The 20,927-nt window shown below is 43.1% G+C and overlaps 1 pseudogene; it reads left to right on the top strand.

Annotated features, from left to right (window-relative positions):
* LOC140453728 (S-adenosylmethionine decarboxylase proenzyme-like) overlaps positions 1 to 20,927 on the top strand; it is a 92,817-nt pseudogene that overhangs the window by 25,427 nt on the left and 46,463 nt on the right.

Below are 20,927 nucleotides of genomic sequence, written 5' to 3'. Positions count from 1 at the left end.
CTCTGGAGTATTGCATACTGTTCTGGTTACTGCATTATAGGAAGGATGCGGAAGCTTTGGAAAGGGCTCAGGGGAGATTTACTAGGATGTTGCCTGGTATGGAGGAAAGGTCTTATGACTAAAGGCTGAGGGACTTGAGGCTGTTTTTGTTGGAGAGAAGAAGGTTGAGAGGTGACTTAATCGAGACGTAATCAGAGGGTTAGATAGGGTAAGACAGTGAGAGCCTTTTTCCTTGGATGGTGATGGCTACTACAAAGGGACATAGCTTTAAATTGAGGGGTAATAGATATAGGATATATGTCAGAGTTAGTTCCTTTACTGAGAGAGTAGTAGGGGCATGGAACACACTGCCTGCAACAGTAGTAGACTCGCCAATGTTAAGGGCAATTAAATGGTCATTGGATAAACATATGGATGAAAATGGAATAGAGTAGGTTAGATGGGCTTCAGATTGGTTCCACAGGTTGGCAAAACATCGAACACTGAAGGGCCTGTACTGTGCTGTAATGTTCTATGTTCTATAATTAATGACATAGGAAAAGAAAAGGATGAGATTCTGAAGGGAGAGTATAGGAAGTTAGGCAGGAATTTTAAAAAGGAGGTCTTCGAGGCTGGTAATGTATGGATTACTCCCAGTGCTATTTGCTAGTGAGGATAGGAATAGGAAGATAGAGCAGATGAATGCATGTCTGAGGGGCTGGTGCAGGGGAGAAGGGTTCACATTTTTGGATCATTGGAATCTCTTCTGGGGTAGAAGTGACTGTATAAGAAGGACAGATTGCACCTGAATTGGAAGGGAGATTTGCTAGAGCTACTTGGAGGATTTGAACAAGTGGCGGGGGACCCAGGGAGATAGTGAGGAAAGCGATCAGACTGAGACTGGTGCAGTTGGGAAAAGAAGTAAGTCAAATAGACAGGGCAGGCAGGAACAAAACAGAAAATGAGGTAGGACTGATAAACTGCATTTAATCAAAGTTTGTGAGAAGATTTGTAGCTCGGGTGCTCATTGTTGTGGTTGTGTTCGCCGAGCTGGGAATTTGTGTTGCAGACGTTTTGTCCCCTGTCTAGGTGACATCCTCAGTGCTTGGGAGCCTCCTGTGAAGCGCTTCTGTGATGTTTCCTCCGGCATTTATAGTGATTTGTATCTGCCGCTTCCGGTTGCCAGTTCCAGCTGTCCGCTGTAGTGGCCGGTATATTGGGTCCAGGTCGATGTGCTTATTTATTGAATCTGTGGACAGTCTTACCGCAAATTCAACCCAAACTCTGGGTCAGATATGTAGATGATACCTTTGTAATCCTTAAAAAACACAGAAATATAGAACACACACCGAATCATCAACGCCACACTCACAGGAATCCGATTCACTAGAGAGGAAGAAAAAGACAACCAACTCCCATTCCTAGATGTGATGGTACAGAGAACACCGAACGGAGAATTCACCACAAAGGTTTACAGGAAAGCCACTCACACAGACCAAGTCCTAAACTACGAAAGCAACCACCCAACACACACAAACGAAGTTGCATCAAGACACTGTTCAAAAGAGCCACAACACACTGCAGTACACCAGAACTGCAAAAAGAGAAAGAAGAACACCTATACAATGTATTCGCCAAAAACAGATACCCGCGCAATTTCATCAACAGATGCCTAAGGGAAAGACAACGGAATGAGGACATGCCACAGCCTAAAGGACCAGCTACACTACCATACATCAAAAACATTTCTGAACTGACAGCCAGACTACTGCGACCACGAGGACTAATCACAGCACACAAATCAACAGCCACGCTCAGACAACAACTCACCAGAACGAAGGACCCGATACCCAGCATGAGCAAAACCAATGTAGTGTACAAAATCCCATGCAAGGACTGCACAAAACACTACATAGGACAAACAAGATGACAGCTAACGATCTGCATCCATGAACACCAACTAGCCACGAAACGACATGACCAGCTATCCTTAGTAGCCACACACACAGATGACAAGCAACACGAGTTTGACTGGGACAACACTACTATTATAGGACAAGCCAAACAGAGAACAGCCAGGCAATTCCTAGATGCATGGCACTCATCCACAGATTCAATCAATAAGCACATCGAGCTGGACCCAATATACCGGCCACTACAGCGGACAGCTGGAACTGACAACCGGAAGCGGCAGAGACAAACCACTATAAATGCCGGAGGAAACATCACAGAAGCGCTTCACAGGAGGCTCCCAAGCACTGAGGATGTCACCTAGACAGGGGACAAAATGTCTGCAACACAAATCCCCAGCTCGGCGAACAGAACCACAACAACTGCATTTATTTCAATGCAAAATGCCTAACAGGTAAGGCAGATGAACTCAGGGCATTGTTGGGATCATAGGACTCTGATATCATAGCGATTACAGACATGTGGGATGGACATTGTAGCAGCTTAATGTTCCAGGGTGATAACATTATTGGCTGTATTTAGGGAGGATATTTGAAGAACAAGAACAAAGAAAATTACAGCATAGGACCAGGCGCTTTGGCCCTCCAATACTGCGCTGATCCAGATCCTCTATGTAAACCGGTCGCCTGTTTTCTAAGGGTCTGTATCCCTTTGCTCCCTGTCCACTCATGTATCTGTTAAGATACATCTTAATGACACAATCATGCCTGCCTCTACCACCTCTGCTGGCAATGCATTCCAGGCACCCACCACCCTCTGCATAAAGAACTTGCCATACATATCTCTCTCAAACTTTTTCCCTCTCACCTTGAACTTGAGACCCCTAATTATTGAGTCCTCCACTCTGTTTCTTACTATCCACCCTGTTTACAGCTCTCATGATTTTGTAGGCCACAATCAGGTCCCCCCTCAACCTCTGCCTTTCCAATGAAAATAATCCTAATGTACTCAACCTCTCCTCATATTTAGCACCCTCCGTACCAGGCAACATCCTGGTGAACCTCCTCTGCACCCTCTTCAAAGCATCCACATCCTTTTGGTAATGTGGTGACCAGAACTGTACACAGTATTCTAAATGTGGTCGAACCAAAGTCCTATACAACTATAACATGACCTGCCAACTCTTGTACTCAATACCCGTCCAATGAAGGAAAACATGCCACATGCCTTCTTGACCACTCTATTGACCTGCATTGCAACCTTCAGGAATAATGGACTTGAACACCCAGATCTCTCTGTACATCAATTTTCCCCAGGACTTTTCAGTGTACTGTCTAATTCGTTCTTGAATTGGATCTTTCAAAATGCATCACCTCATATTTGCCTGGATAGAACTCCACCAGCCATTTCTTTGCCCAATTCACCAAACTATTTATATTCTGCTGTATTCTCTGACAGTTCCCTTTCCTATCTGCTACTACATTACTGTTAGTGTCATCTGTAAACTTGCTAATCAGACCACCTATACCTTCCTAGAGATCATTTATGTATCTCACAAACAACAGTGGTCCCAACATGGATCCCTGTGGAGCACCACTGGTAAAGTTCTCCATTTTGAGAAACCCCCTTCCACTATTACTCTCTGTCTCCTGTTGCCCAGCCAGTTCTCGATCCATCTAGCTAAAACACATGGACCCCATGTGACTTCACTTACTCCATCAGCCTACCATGGGGAACCTTATGAAGCGCCTTACTGAAGTCCATGTAAATGACATCTCCAGCCCTTCCCTCATCAATCAACTTGGTCACTTCCTTAAAGAATTCTATTAAGTTGGTAAGACATGACCTTCCCTGCACAAAATCACATTGCCTATCACTGATAAGCCCATTTTCTTCCAAATGTAAATACATCCTATTCCTCAGTATTTTCTCCAGCAGCTTTCCTACACTGATGTCAGGCTCACCGGTCTATAATTACCTAGATTATCCTTGCTGCCCTTCTTAAACACGGGGGCAACATTAGCAATTCTCCAGTCCTCTGGGACCTCACCCGTGTTCAAGGATGCTGCAAAGATATCTGTTAAGGCCCCAGCTATTTCCTCTCTCACTTCCCTCAGTAACCTGGGATAGATCCCACCTGGATCTGGGGGCTTGTCCACCTTTTAGAATACCCAACACTTCCTCCCTCCTTGTGCTGACTTGACCTAGAATACTCAAACATCTATCCCTAACCTCAGCATCCATCATGTCCCTCTGCTCGGTGAATATTGATGCAAAGTACTCATTAAGAATCTCACCCATTTTTTCTGATTCCACGCATATCTTTCCTCCTTTGTCCTTGTGTGGGCCAACCCTTTCTCTAGTTACCCTATTGCTCCTTATGTATGAATAAAAGGCTTTAGGACTTTCCTTAACCCTGCTCGCTAAGGATATCTCATGACCCCTTTTAGCCCTCTTAATTCCTCATTTCAGATTGGTCCTACTTTCTCGATATTCTTCCAAAGCTTTGTCTGTTTTCAGTCATCTAGATCTTATGTAAGCATCCTTTTTCCTCTTAGCTAATCTCACAATTTCACCTGTCAGTCATGGTTCCATAATCTTGCCATTTCTATCCCTCATTTTCACAGGAACATATCTCTCCTGCACTCTAATCAACTTGTCTTTAAAAGCCTCCCACATATCAAACGTGGATCTATCCTCAAACAGTTGCTCCCAATTACATTCCCCAGCTCCTGCCGAATTTTGTTATTGTTGGCCTTCCCCCAATTTAGCGCTCTTCCATTAGGATCACTCTTGTCTTTGTCCACGAGTATTCCAAAACCTACGGAATTGTGGTCACTATTCCCAAAGTAATCCCCTACTGAAATTGCAGCCATCAGGCTGGGTTCATTTCCCAACACAGTATGGCACCTTCCCGAGTTGGACTATTTACATACTGCTCTAGCAAACTCTCCTGGATGCTCCTTACAAATTCTGCTCCATCTAGACCTCTAACACTAGGTGAATTCCAGATTAGCGTGGTGCTGGAAAAGCACAGCAGGCCAGGCAGCATCTGAGGAGCAGGAAAATCAATGTTTCGGCAAAAGCCCTTCGTCAGGAATGATGAAGGGCTTTTGCCCGAAAAGTTGATTTTCCTGCTTCTCGGTTGCTGCCTGACCTGTGCTTTTCCAGCACCACTCTGATCTTGACTTTAATCTCCAGCATCTGCAGTACCCACTTCCAACTAAGTGTCAATGTTGGGAAAATTAAAATCTCCTATCCCCAACACCCTAATGCTCTTATATCTTTCCATAATCTGTTGGCATATTTATGCTTGTTGTAGGGAGAGTTGTAGTGCAGCTCCAACATTGTTACCGCACCCTTATTTCTGAGCTCTGCCCATATTGCCTCTCTGCTCGAGTCTTCCATAGTGCCCTCCTTCAGCTCACCAATGATACCTTCTCCGACCAGTAATATAACTCCTTCACCCCTTTTACCTCCCTCTCTGTCCCGCCTGAAGCATCAATATCCTTAGTTGCCCATCATGTCCTTCCCTCAACCAAGTCTCAGTAATAGCAATAACAAGATACTCCCAGGTACTAATCCAAGCCCTAAGTTCATCTGCATTACCTACTGCACTTCTCGCATTAAAACAAATGCACCTCAGACCATCTGTCCCTTTGCGTTCAGCATCTGCTGTCTACTTACTCTTCCCTTTAGTCACAGTGACTTCATTATCTAGTTCCTTACGGGGTTTAGTTACTACCTCCTTACTGTCCACTAACCACCTCATTTGGTTCATCCTGCCACAATAGTGTAAACCCTCCCCAACAGTGTTAGCAGAAGCACCCCAAGGACATTGCTTCTCGTCAGGCCCAAGTGTAGACCGTCCAATTTATTATAGTCCCACCTCCCGCAGAATTGGTCCCAGTGTCCCAAAAATCTGAATGCCTCCCTGCTGCACCATCTCTCAAGCCACACACTGATCCTGCCAATTTTTTCATTTCTGGGAATATGTCCAGGGAAGTTATTTGGGTGGAACTAAAAAAAAAAGCGATGATCCCTTTATTGGGATTGTACTATACACCCCTCAGCAGTTGGGGGAAATTCGGAAAAAAATTTTAAGGAGACCCCAGTTATCTGTGGGAATAATAGGGTGGTTATGTTAGGGTATTTTGACTTTCCAAACATAGACTGGGGCTACCATTGTGTTAAGGACCTGGATGGAGAGGAATTTAAGTGTGTACAAAAAAAGTTTCTGTTTCAGTATGTGGATGTACCTACTAAAGAAGGTGCAAAACCTGACCTACTCTTGGGAAATAAGGCAGGGCAGGTGACTGAGGTGTCAGTGGGGGAGCACTTTGGGACCAGTGACCATAATTCAATTGCATTTAAAATAGTGATGGAAAAGGATAGACCAGATCTAAAAGTTAAAGTTCTAAGTTGGAGGAAGGTCAATTTTGGCAGTATTATGCACGAACTTTCAAAAGTTAATTGAGGACCGATGTTCGCAGGTAAAGGGACAGCTATAAAATGGGAAGCCTTCAAAATTGAGATAACGAGAGTCCAGAGAAAGTATGATCCTGTTAGGGTGAAAGGCTGGTAGGTGTCGGGAATGCTGGATGACTAGAGAAATTGAGGTTTTAGTCAAGAGTAAGAAGGAAGCATGTGTCAGGTAAAGATGGCAGAAATTGAGTAACTCCCTTGAAGAGCACAAAGGCAGCAGGCGTATATTTAAGAGGCAAATCAGGAGGGCAAAAAGGGGACATGAGTTAGCTTTGGCAAATAGGGTCAAGGATAATCCAAAGGGATTCTACAAATATGTTAAGGACAAAAGGATAACTAGGGAGAGAATAGGGACCCTCAAACATCATTCTTGATGAAGGCCTTATGCCCGAAACGTCGACTCTTCTGCTCCCTGGATGCTGCCTGACCTGCTGTGCTTTTCCAGCACCACACTCTCAACTCTGATCTCTGGCATCTGCAGTCCTCACTTCCCCCTCAAAGATCAGCAAGGCTGCCAATGTGTGCAACCGCAGAAGATGGGGGCGATAGTAAACAAATATTTTGCATCAGTGTTTACCATGGAGAGGGATACAGAAGATAGAGAATGTGGGAAAATTAGTAATGACCTGTTGAAAAATGTCCACATTACAGAGAATGTGTTTCTGGGAACGTTAAAATCCATAAAAGTGGATAAATCTCCTAGACCTGATTAGGTGTACCCTAAAACTCTGTTCAAAGCTGCGGAGGTAATTGCTGAGATATTTGTGTCATCAATAACCATAGGCAAGGTGCGGAAGACTGGAGGTACCACTATTTAAGAAAGTGGAAAGGAAAAACCAAGGAACTATAGACCAGTCAGCCGGGTATCCTGAGGGGCAGGATTTGCATGTATTTTGAAAGGCAAGGACTGATTAGGGATACCCAACATGGCTTTGTGCGTGGGAAATCATATCTCACTAACTTGAGTGTGTTTTTGACGAAGTAACGAATAGGATTGATGAGGGTAGAGCAGTGGATGTGACCAGTATGGACTTCAGTAAGGCATTTGACAAGTTTCCCCACGTTAGACTGCTTAGCAAGGTTAGATCTCATGGAATAGAGGGGAAACTAGCCATTTGGATATGGAACTGGCTCAAAGGTAGAAGACAGAGGGTGGTGGTAGAGAGTTGCCTTTCAGACTGGAGGCCTGTGACCAGTGGAGTGCCACAAGGATCGGTGGTGGGTCCTCTACCTTTTGTCATTTATATAAATGATTTGGATGTAAGAGGTATAGTTAGAAAGTTTGCAAATGACACTAATATTGGAGGTGTAGGGGACAGCGAAGAGAGTTACCTCAGATTACAGCAGGATCTTGATCAGATGGGTCAATGGGCTGAGGAGTGGCAGATGGAGTTTAATTTAAATAATTGTGAGATGATGCGTTTTGGAAAGGCAAGTCAGGGCACTATACACTAATGGTAAGGTCCTAGGGAGTGTTGCTGAACAAAGAGACCTTGGAGTGCAGGTTCATAGCTCCTTGAAAGTGGAGTCGCAGGTAGATAAGATAGTGAAGAAGGCATTGAGTATGCTTTCCTTTATTGGTCAGAGTATTGAGTACAGGAGTTGGGAGGTCATGTTGAAGCTGTACAGGACATTGGTTAGGCCACTTTTGGAATACTGCAGTGATTCTGGTCTCCCTGCTTTTGGGAGGATATCGTGAAACCCAAAAGAGTTCAGAAAAAATTTACAAGGATGTTGCCAGGATTGGAGGGTTTTAGCTGCAGGGGGAGGCTGAATAGGCTGGACTGTTTTCCTGGAGCGACAGAGGCTAAGGGGTGACCTTATAAAGGTTTATAAAATCATGAGGGGCCATGGATAGGATAAATAGACAAGGTCTTTTCCCTGGTGGGGGAGACCAGAACTAGAGGGCATTGGTTTAAGGTGAAAAGGGAAAGGTTTTAAAAGGGACCTAAGAGAAACTTTTTCACGCAGAGTGTGGTGCGTGTATGGAACGAGCTGCCAGAGGAAGTGGTACAATTACACCATTTAAAAGGCATCTGACTGGGTATATGAATAGGAAAGGTTTAGAGGGATATGGGCCAAATGTTGGCAAATGGGTTGACTACTTGTTGTCATTTATGTAAATGATTTGAATGTGAGCTTAAGAGATATCATTAGTAAGTTTGTAGTTGACACCAAAATTGGAAGTGTAGTGGACAGCCAAGAATGTTATCTCAGATTGTAATGGGATTTTATCAGATGGGCCAATGCGCTGAAGAGTTTAATTTAGATAAATGCGAGGTGCTCCATTTTGGGAAAGCAAATCTTAGCAGGACTTATACACTTGATGGTAAGGTCCTAGGGAGTGTTGCTGAACAAAGAGACCTTGGAGTGCAGGTTCATAGCTCCTTGAAAGTGAAGTCGCAGGTAGATAGGATAGTGAAAAAGGCTCTTGGTATGCTTTTCTTTATTGGTCGGAGTTGGGAGGTCATGTTGCGGCTGCACAGGACATTGGTTAGGCCACTGTTGGAACATTGCGTGTAATTCTGGTCTCCTTTCCAGAAGGAAGCGAAGGTTGTTGTAAAACTTGAACGGATTCAGAAAAAGTTTACAAGAATGTTGCCAGGGTTGGAGGATTTGTGCTATAGGGAGAGGCTGAAACAGGCTAGGGCTGCTTTCCCTGGAGCGTTGGAGGCTGAGGGGCTACCTTTTAGAGGTTTATAAAATCATGAGGGGCATGGATAGGGTAAATAGGCAAGGTCTTTTCCCTGGGCATAGGTTTAGGGTGAGAGGGGAAAGATATAAAAGAGACCTAAGGGACAACATTTTCACGCAGAGGGTGGTATGTATGTGTGGAATGGGCTGCCAGAGGAAGTGGTGGAGGCTAGTACAATTTCAACACTTAAAAAGCATCTGGCTGGGTTTGGAGGGATATGGGCCAGCTGCTGGCAGGTGGGACTAGATTAGGTTGGGATATCTGGTCGGCATGGACGGGTTGGACTGAAGGATCTGTTTCTGTGCTGTACATCTCTATAACTCTATGACTCGATAAATGGGACTCGATTAATCTTGAATATCTGGTCGTCATGGATGAATGAACCGAGGGGTCTGTTCCCGTGCTGTACAGCTCTCTGACTGTTTGACTCCATCTCGTTTGAACAATGGCACTTCAGACAGTGAGTCTTCACTAAGAACCGCATTGCAGCAGCTCTGTAATGGAGTTTGAACCTTTCCATCCAAAAGACTTAAAGGTCTACAGTAACTCAGAACGACTTAAATATCTTTTCTTGGGCATTCCCATAAAATCAAGAGGAAAAAAAAATATTGCACCATATTATTCACTGCTCCTGCTACTGCAGTGGCTTTAGTGTGTTACAGTTCACTCAGGGAGTCCACGTTGCCGTGGCAACGTGCACCTTTTATGTGTCTGTTGTAGCCTGAAACTGTGGATAATGATGAGAGACGCTCCGGTTTCTTTCCATCCAGTAGCTGACCAGGAGTCTCTCTCACTCTTACCACCTGCTATTGGCATGAGCTGGCGGGATTTGCAGGTTGATACTGTCTGGTCCTACTGTGGATGCATCTTCCCGAGCCAATAACTCCTGGGGCAATCTCAGACCCAGACCTTGCAGCTGAGAGGCAGGAAGGAGTGCTGCTTATTGTACAATAAGACCTCCAAGCTATTTAAACAATCCATTTGAATTCTCTAAAAGTGTTCAATAAACCACCTTTTACAATATATATTAATAACTTGCAGGAAGGAAGCGAATGCACTACAGCCAAATTTGCAGACTACACTAAAGTAGGTGGAAGAGCTGGTTGGGAGAGGGATACAAACAGTTCACAGAGAGATATCGATAATGAGTGGACAGAATGTTGGCAAATGGAGTATAATGTAGGAAAAATGTGAAGTTGTTCATTTCAGAAGCGACCACAAAAGAGCAGGGTATTATTAAAATGGAGAAAAGCTGCAGAAGGGTACGGTGGGGGGGGGGGATCTTGTAGAGAAAGCCAGCACATAGATACAGCAGGGAAGTCTCAGGAATTGGTCTGGTGCAGATGCTGAGGTGGGGACGGAGGAGAATCAGCCAGTGGTGAAAAATACCACCTGAAGATTGGCGACTTTGATGTTGTTTGGGTTCGGTGGAGACAGTGGCAAAACAGTAGAAGAAGGATGGTGGTGCAGACGTTGTTGGTGATTAGCTGACTCAGGACTGAGGCACTCACTTTAAGCTTTTCTTTCTCTTTATTCTTAATTTATTCAAAATGGTGCTGAATCGTAGTGACAAATGAAAGCTTTTTGCTTATTATGTTCTTACTGACATGACAATAAAATCATTCATTCATTCATTCAAATGTTGGCTCTTATTTCAAAGGTTTGGAGTTCATTTTTTCATTCACGGTATGTGGGCGTTGTTGGCTAGGCCAACATTCATTGCCCATCCCTCATTACCCAGAGGGCACTTGAGAGTCAACCACATTGCTTTGGGTCTGAAGTCACATGATGGCAGATTTCCTTCCCTGAAGAACATGAGTGAACCAGATGGCTTTTATGACAGTGGTTTCGTGTCATCAGTGGATACTTAACTGAATTCAGATTCCATCATCTGTCATGGTGGAATTTGAATCTGGGTCCTCATATCATTAGCTGAGTGTATTAATAGTCTGGTAATAATACCACCAGGCTGTTGTGTTCCCTATAAGAGCAGGGAAGTCTTCCTTCAACTGTACACAGTGCTGGTGAAGCAACATCTGGAGTACTGTGAGCAGGTTTGGTTCCTTTATTTAAGGAAAGACAGTATTTCATTGGAGACAGTTCACAGAAAGTTTAGTCAGATGATCCCTCGTATGGAGGGATTGTCTTATGAGCAATGTTTATACATGTTGGGAATCTACTCATTGGAGTTTAGAAGAATGACCTGTGATCTCATTGGAACATATAGGGTTGTTAAGGGGCTTGACAGGGTAAATGCTGAGAGGTTGTTTTCCCTCATGGGAGAGTCTAAGACCAGATGGCATTATCTCAGAATAAAGGGCACCAATCTAAATCTGAGATGAGAAAGATTTTTTTCTCTGAGAGTTGTAAGTCTTTCGGATCTCCTTACCACAGAGAGCAGTGGGAATAGAGTCCTTGTGTATAATTAATGCTGTGATAGATTCTTGATCAGTCAGGGAAAGAAGAGTTACAGGTAAAGAGCAGGAAAGTGGATGTGAGGAATGTTGGGTCAGCCATGATCCTTTGGAGCAGGCTCGAGGGACCGAACAGCATTCTCTGGTTCCTATTTCGAATGGTCTTATGCTCTAATTTTTGTTTTAACATGAACTCAACATAGAAATGTAAGTTAGGAATCTGTACAAATTTTGACTAAGCTTTGAATATTTTGTTCGTAATAAACAAATAAAAAAAATAAGGAGAATGATACCTTTTTCATAAGTTACAGGCTATGACTCTTTTTCAGAACCACACTGCACTCAGAATGTAAACTGTTTCTGTCCACACAGAAGCTGCTGAGTTTCTCCAGCATTCTCTGTATTTATTTCAAATTTCCAGCATCTGCAGAGTTTTGTCTTTAATTAAATTCATAACGAAGGGAGTTTAATAAAAGTAGAAAATGTTGGCAATGCTGAGCAGGTCAGGGAGCATCTATGGAGAGAGAGGCTGAGTTAACCTTTCAGATTGATGGCTTTTTATCAGAATGTTTGACGTGGCTCTCTGCTATTTTTCTTATAAATCCCCACCTTCATCTCCTTACAGCCTGGAAAATTCTTCCACTCATGTCTATCTTGCAGTTGTAAGAAGTTACTGGTCTGACACAGAGCTCTGCTCTTTTCAATACATTGACAACACTTCGCACTCAGGTGAAAAACCTCACTTGCTCAGTACATTTAAACAGAGGCTAAGTAAGTCAATGAATTATTCCAGTCACCCAGTAAATCAGCCAAGTACATCTTTTAATCCAGTCTTTGTACTGAAGGTGTATTCCATCTGCTGTTAAACCCAATGGTTTGAGTCAATCTTTTACCATTGTATTCCATAGTCAGAGCCGGATGAATTTATAGACTTGTACTTTTACCTCAATGTGCAGTCTGCAAATATTTCACTGTCATGGTTTCTATAATGTACACAACTTTGAAAATTCTAGGATAGAGTGTGGAAACAAAAATTATGGGAGTAAAACTATAAAATGGGACTCAAATTAACCATTTGTGGTTCTAGGGAACACTGGTATAAGATTAGCGTTGTATTTGTTATATATGTGCACAAATAATAGGTCAACGACCACTCATATTTGTGCAGAAGAACGTAATAGACCTAACTCAGTTATTTGGCAATGGGGTGAAAATACTTAATGATGTCCCTACAGTTTTGATGGAAAAAAAAATGTGGGGAACAAGCAAACAGGGAGCACAAAGGAAGCAGCTGGGTAAGTCTGTTACTGAAATCCTACATTTGTACATCGTGTTTAAGTTATGTGTACACATGTGAACTGACTATGTTTATTTAAATGAAACAGAGTAAAATAGAGTGAAAAGATATCTAAAATAAATAAATGACATGTCAGACTCAATTAAATGAAACAACAATGCAATTTTTTCTGGGCTTAAGTTGCCCTTGTTTATCTTCTAAATGTAAACATCACAATTCAACCACATGAATGAGTGCATCGACAGGAACCACTGATTCCAAATCACCACTGTGAAGCTTTTTTTTAAGATCCACCCTCCGCCCCCAGCACCATCCCATCGATAAGCAGTCAGCCTCTCTATGCAACTGACTATCCTTTTCCAAAATTCCATGTCATATCTCAGTTTCAGTGTTGCTGCCCATTCCTGATACAGCTGGTATCAAAAAACACCCTGAATGACAAGCAATGCCATGTGCCAGAGGAGCAGTGGGTTACAGCTTCACACCCTCACATGCCCACACAGTAAACTCTTGATCTGAGTTGTGCAGTCCATGCAGACCCCACCAGATGATTCCCCACAGGAAGGAAATGAAAACCAGAAGGTGTATTAGCCCAAACTGCAGGGAGATCTCTGTCAGTTCTAGTGGCTGTGATAGGGAGCCAAGAACAAATCGAGTGGTTTCCCTTGGACAGGGGAATGCTCCACATCGAAACCAAATAAGGAGGAGAGAATGATATAAGTCACTTCAAGTGAAAAATTATCCATCAGTGATGTTTGCATAAGTGTCATTGAGAAGGTCAACCCTTTTGTTCCCATTGACTTAAAAGCACATTAACCTAAAACCTAATGTTTGGCCATATAATTGAATTTCATCCTTTCTCTTCAGCACAGTTTTGAGATTTTTAGAAGGAATTCCAATATTTTGCTGATACCCAGTTTCAGCAGCATTGCAGTGAGTCTGCCTTTTTTCTACATTAACATCAAAAAGTCCAATAAGTTTCAGTTTGATCACGATCAGAATCTGGGTTAGCAAATAAATTGCTCAGTTCACAATGATTCATTGGAATCATCAGGCTGAATGTTTATAGTAAAGGGTTGAAATTTAACCTTGAGCAATGAAGCATTAAAATTGCCTTGCTTTTTCACCATCTCAACTTAACTCTCCTACGGGCAATCTCCCAGAGCCAAAATCAGCTTCACACTTGGCACGTCAACTTTACATTTTTAATCACAGACAGACCCCAAGCTGAGTGTGTGTAAAACTGCAGGGCCATCTGGTGAGGCGGATGCATGAACAGGGTTGCTGCTGACCAATGCTGGGCAAGGTGATGCCCCGTGAAGGTGACTTCTCCAGGATCAGAAAGGAGACTGCTAGGAAATTAGGTTAGAGGAGAGAGAAAACAATAAAACATAGAAAAGATGCTGTGAATCTACTCATTCGGATGAAGCTTCTCTCTCTGCTGTTTAAAATAAATGGGCTAACTTTTATCGAAAGACCAAAGAGAAGACATTTAGATTGGAGTCTTAGGCAGTCATACATTGCTATTGCATTGTACAGTTTAGAAGCATTTAATCCTTTTCCTGTCCGTACAGTTTCGTCTGGGTAAGCTTACTGCAAAAATAAGAATCTGAGTAATTATCAGAAGTGTTAATAACAGTGAAGCACATTTGAACAGCAACACACAGAATTAAAGAGGAGTGGGACATCGGCCATGCTTGTGATTTCCCAAGTGGTGAGATTGTAATCTTAGCTTGTCATTGTGGAGAGACACTGAGTGGAAGCTGGCACAGGAAAGTAAGGAAATTTGCCAGGAAAGTAATTTCAGGTCACTCTCAATCATCTCCTCACAGCCTAATCAGAGAAATACCAGAAAAAGAAATGAAACAAAAGGACCCTTGTTCTCAGTTATAAACTTCAGTAACTGTGAAAATACGTGATTGGGTATTACACACTTGCACTAAACACCTTTTTATCTGAAATTTCTCTCCCAGTAGATAAATAAATACAGCAGATTTTCTTATGCTGAAGCCCCATGGTATTATTCTGGGACTGATGTTACACCAGCTGGGTATTTTTCTTTTGTTGAGTCAAAATGCTGGTTTGAATATAAATCCAATTTCTGACCTCTTTTGCTAAAATAAGTAAATCAAAAAAAATTATCCCCTTCAAAATTGATTGTAAATGATCTGTGAAAGCTCAAACACTTTCAATATTTCTTTTGCTAGATGTTTTGGACTAGATCAGACATGCATTGAAAATTTTAAAATTCTCCACCTCATTCTCAAATCCCTCACCTCCAGGTAATGTTCTCCAGTTTTAAAAGCCTTCAGGACATTTGTGTTCATATAATTCTGGCTTGTTAATCCACTCCCAGTTTTAATTGCTGCATCATTGGTGGCCATGCCTTCAGCAGCCAAAGCCCTAAGCTCTACAGATCCCTATCCAAACTGATCTATTTGCCTTTAAAGTACTCTGTGACCAAGTGTTTGGCTACCTGCTTTTTATTTATATCGAACTATGTGGTTCAGCATGTCACACATCACTGTATGGTGACTCAGCGGTTAGCACTACTGCCTTATAGCGCCAATGATCTAGGTTCAATTCCAGCCTTGGGTGACTGTGCAGAGTTTGCACATTCGCCCTGTGTCTGTTTGGGTTTCCTCTCTCAGTCCAAAGATATGCAGGTTAGGTGGATTAGCCATGGGAGGGGGTGCGATGCTTTTTCAGAGGGTTGGTGTGGATTCAATGGGTTGAATGGCCTGCTTCCACACTGTAGAGTTTCTCTGATTACAGTCAGTTCTTCTATAACGCGATGATTGTATTCTTGTGCACCCCCATGTTATGGAAACATTGTGCTTTAGAAACAGCGCTTAACGTGTTGGCAACGTAATAGAATTACAGCCAACACACATTTTTAAAAGTTTGCGCTTTACAAACAGTGTTCCCAAATTGTCAATCACGTTATAGCAAATTCGTGTTAACGAAACATGCGTTATAGCAGAACTACCTGTATAATTTTGCTTTACAACATTTGTGTAAGGTGCTTTGGGACATATTATTATGTTAAAGGTGCCGTTTAAGTATAATCTGTTGTTGTGTGAGGTGCAATCCTTTTCATTGCTTGTCTCTTGCCAGTGAGAGCAGTATGTTTGTGTCGAAGAGATGCTACATTCTGAAAACCTGTGGTACCACCATCTTATTACAAGCAATGGGACTCCTTTTTGAGCTGGCATAAACATATTGTGGCTTTGATACCATTGAGGTAAGAAATAACCAGGGATACTTCACTTTTTCACCAACAAGTCAAGGAAGGATACAGTGCAAAATGAAAGGACTACTTACGATCCAACTCAAGTGACAGGAGTCTGGACTATGGGCTGAATCTTACTAGATATCGGCAAAGTGTAAATTTTGTGAATTTCATGGAGGGATTTTCTCCGTGAGCATTAGTGGGTTTTCTCGCATTATCTTTCCAAACTCTCTTCATTACCGATGCACTCACCACAATACAGTCCATTGCTGGGATTCCTGGTGCCATCTTTAAAGTGCAGCTGGGCACCCAATCAAGTGTCAACCGTTCACAGCTGCCCTGCACGGTTCCTGTTAACTGCCCCAGATGTGTCAGGCAGAGGGGAATTGCCACTTACTGTGCCGCTGGACACCTGGGGGTCCGTGTGAACGGGGTTGTGTGTGTGGTCACTGCCCATGGCACGTGCCCTGAGACACTGGTGATTGATGAAGATCCAGCAGAGCAAGAGATGAACTGGAGTCACTAGGAACCTGCTCGGAACTTCATGTCAGGAACTGTCTCCATCTGGTTTCTATTGGAGGGAAGTGGTTGTGGAATGGGAGACTGCATAAATTAATGAGAGATGGTGAAATAATGAGGATGTTGATATATGTTCATTTATGTAAATAGTCCTCTTGCAGCTCCTCAGTGGGAATCTCATCTCATCGTTCAACACTCAGTTGGAAAATGGGACCTTGTCCTCTTGACTTTGAGGAGCTCCTCACTGGGCAACTCAACACGATTCTCAGCCACATTTGGGAGATTTAAACAATCCTTAGATAAGCACGTGGATGATTTTGGGATAGTGTAGGGGGACGAGCTGAGAATAGCTCACAGCTCGGCGCAACATTGAAGGCCGAAGGGCCTGTTCTGTGCTGTATTGTTCTATGTTCTCTCACCTTCCTCTCCATTTCCCACCTCGTTCATTGGCTAGGAAGGTTCAGCCTTGACTGTTAACCAGCAGCTTCTCATGAACTCAGAAACATGCCGTCAGAAATGGCAGAACAGTGAAGGTGAATAAATCCGACAGAAAAAAAGATGAGAGGATTGAAAAAGAAAGAAGCAACTGACAAGCAGCTCACAAGAGAAGTAATTGATGTTTGAACCTTTTTTCTTTACAGGACATCCTTTCCTCTCACAAAAACTTTATAAAACCTATGAGCCAAGATTATCCTCATAGGAGCTTTAAGGAAGAAGTAGGGTTCTTAAACAAATTGTTTCCAAGTAAGCCGAAATAAAATGTTTAAATTTGCTGCAATATTTTAAAGCTGACTGACATGGAGAGATTAAATTTCTCTTTCTGTTCCAGATGGTGCGGCCTATTGTATGGGATGTATTCTTTCCGACTGCTGGTATGTTATCCTGAATACACTTTACTGTCAGATTTTTGGATAAACCAATTTAAGACAGTAAGCAGCCACTAGAATATAATAAACTTTGACATAAAACCATAAGATCAGCCCTCGATAAAGAATTCCACATATTCTCAACCCTCTGAGAGAAGAAATTCCTCCTTATGGGTGACTCCTTACTCAAGGATGATACCCTCTGGTCCGAGACTCTCCCACAAGGGGAAACAATTTCTCCACATTTCCCTTATCAAGTCCCCGAAGAATCTTGTACATTTCAATAAGGTCGCCTTTCATTCTTCTTAATTTCAATGAGTACAGGACCAACCTACTCAACCTCTCCTCAGAAGACAGTGCCTCTCTACCCAGAATCAATCGAATGGACCTTCTCTGTTCAAAACGGTTCCCACTATTCTTCGTGTGGTCAAACTATTGTGTAGTTTTAGGAAGAACTTCCTATTATTAATACTCCATTCCCTTTGAATAAAGGTCATCATTGCATTTGCTTTCTACTGAAATTGAATGCTGGCTTTTTGTGGTTTATATATGAGGGCCTCTGAAGTCAGGAATGTGATGGAATACTCCCCACTTGCATGGATGGGTGAAGCTCCAACAACATTCAAGAAGCTTGACAACCTCCAAGACAAAGCAGTCTGCTTAATTGGTACCAAATCCACAAGCATCTACTTTCTCCATGACCGACAGCAGCAGTGTGTACTATCTACAAGATGCACAACAGAAATTCACCAAAGCTCCTTCATCAGCACCATTTAAACCCATGAACACTTCCATCTAGAAGGACTAGGGCAGATACATGGGAACACCACCCCTTGCAAGTTCTTGCCATCCTGATTTGAGGATATAATCACTGTTCCTTCACTGTCACTGGGTCAAAATCCTGAAATCCCCTCCCTGACAGCATTATGGGTCAACCTACCGCACATGGACTGCAGCAGTTTGAGAAGGTAACTCACCACCGCCTTCTTCAGGACAATGTGGGATGGTCATAAATCTTGGCCCAGCCAACAATGCCCACATGCCATGGATAATTTTTTTGAACTGCTTTCTGCAGTCTTTCCCCATTCAAATAATCTTCAGCCATTCCATTCTTCTTGCCAGACTACATAACATCATATTTTCTCATGTTATATTCCATCTGCCAGGTTTTTGACCACTACCAAGTATAGCAGCCTGAAAATCTTATTAGTAAGTAATAAAAAAAAGTATCTGTTCAACATCCACCTCATCAACACCCTTTAGCATTTTACATACCTCAATCCGATCTGCCCCCTTCTCACTCTCCCGAACTCCAGTAAGTACAAGCCCAAACTATTCAACTGTTCCTGGTCCGACAGTCCTTTCATTCCTGGAATCACCCTGGTGAATCCCCCTCTGAACTACCTCCAGTGCCACCACATCCTTCCTCAAGTAAGGAGACCAGAATTGGACACAGTATTCTAGACATGGTTTCACCAATGCCTTGTATAATTGTAACAGCACTTCTTTACTCTGGGAGCAGATGCCATGCCTGGTGTTTAGTCTGGAGGTAGACATCATCCAAGATCATTCTGGATGAAGGAATGAGGCAAAAGTTCAATGTGATTAGATTTCCTACAGTGTGGAAACAGGCCCCTCGGCCCAACCAGTCCACACCGACCCTCCAAACAGCAACCCAACCCAACAGGTAATATTAACAATTCCTAACTCATCCAGACCCGTTTCCCTCTGACTAATGTACCTGACACTATGGGTAATTTACCAGGGGCAATTCACCTGACCTGCACATCTTTGGACTGTGGGAGGAAACTGGTGCACCTGGAGGAAATCCACGCAGACACAGGGAGAATGTGCAAACTCCACACAGTCAGTCACCCGAGGCTGGAATCGAACCTGGGACCCTGGTGCTGTGAGGCAGCAATGCTAACTACTGAGCCACCGTGTTGCCCCTTTGGGCATTATTCGACCATTGGGACAAAAGGGAACATCCCAGAAGAGTTGACCCGAATTTGAGTTAGGAATTGTTAATATTGCCTGTTGGGTTGGGTTGCTATTCGGACGGTCGGTGTGGACTTGGGCTGAAGGGCCTGTTTCCACACTGTAGGGAATCTAAATCTAAAAAAAAACCTTTTAGTAGGTGGCACAGTGGCACAGTGGTTAGCACTGTTGCCTCACAGCACCAGAGACCCGGGTTCAATTCCCGCCTCAGGCGACTGACTGTGTGGAGTTTGCACATTCTCCCCGTGTCTGCGTGGGTTTTCTCCGGGCGCTCCGGTTTCCTCCCACAGTCCAAAAATGCGCAGGTTAGGTGAATTGGCCATGCTAAATTGCCTGTAGTGTTAGATGAAGGGGTAAAATGTAGGGGAATGGGTTGCACTTTGGCGGGTTGGTGTGGACTTATTGGGCCGAAGGGCCTGTTTCCACACTGTAAGTAATCTAATCGAAAGATTAACCATCACCAGCTCAACCAGACAGCGTTGGATGTTTGGCTGCAAGATTCTACCAGTGAAGCATGTAGAAATCAGACTAAAGATAAAACAGAGCTCAAAGAATGAGACTTATCCTAGCCAATTGAAATAAACATTTATTTTGCTCAATGAGAATGAAGTTTTCACTCTTTGCTCGCAGTTGCAGGAGTGTTTCATTTGTCCCTGTTTTCTTTGAAGGGCATCCACTTGATTGAGCCAAGGGGATAAATTGCAGGAAGTGACATCACTAGGCATGGGGTTACATCTCTTAGTTGTCGCAAATTTCTGGTTCTGAGTCAGGGAATCAGTGATTGAGCAAGAATGTGCAACACCAATCAACCACTGTCATCATTCTGGCTTGCTACCCAGAGATCAGTACCAGGGCAGATTTTTGTAACTGTTGAATGAATCTGTTACTTTGCACGTTTGAAACATCCTGGACGATGGAAACTCATTCCCTGAAATAATAGTTAAGGCAGAGCCTTTCATCGTGCTTAAACTGATATTCATCTGGTCATAAAGTAGTGTCGCACCCAACAAAACTATAGTCCAAGAGCTGGGCGCTGACCTGAAGCTGGAGGGCTTGACGTGAACCTGATGGGTCAAATAGCCTCATTCAGTGCTGTAAGGCTTCATGATTCTATATTCTGCACCATTTTGACATTGTGCTTGTGTCAATGCACCAAAGTGCTGATTTGCTAAAGAATATTTTAATGACCTCTGATTGAAATGAATCTCACACAAATCAAACTGTTAACCAATTGCAAGCCACCTCTACTACTGCCAAGTTTTTAAAAATTTATTCAGGGGATGTGGTGTTGCTGGCTGGGCCAGTATTTATTACCCGACCCTCGGTGTCCTTGAGAAGGTGGTGGTGTGCTGTCTTCTTGAACCTTTAGAGATCATTGCCTGTAGAGAGAACCACAATGCCCTGAGGGAAGGTATTCCAGGATTTTGACTAAAGGAACGGCAATATATTTCCGAGTCAGGCTGGTGAGTAACTTGGAGGTTAACTTGCAGGTAGTGGTATTTCCATACATTTGCTGCCCTTGGCCATCTAG

The sequence above is a fragment of the Chiloscyllium punctatum genome, chromosome 27, assembly GCF_047496795.1.
Source record: "Chiloscyllium punctatum isolate Juve2018m chromosome 27, sChiPun1.3, whole genome shotgun sequence".
Classification (NCBI taxonomy): Eukaryota; Metazoa; Chordata; class Chondrichthyes; order Orectolobiformes; family Hemiscylliidae; genus Chiloscyllium; species Chiloscyllium punctatum.
The sequence above is the reverse complement of the archived record's forward strand: the minus strand, read 5'-3'. Positions and strand labels throughout refer to the sequence as shown.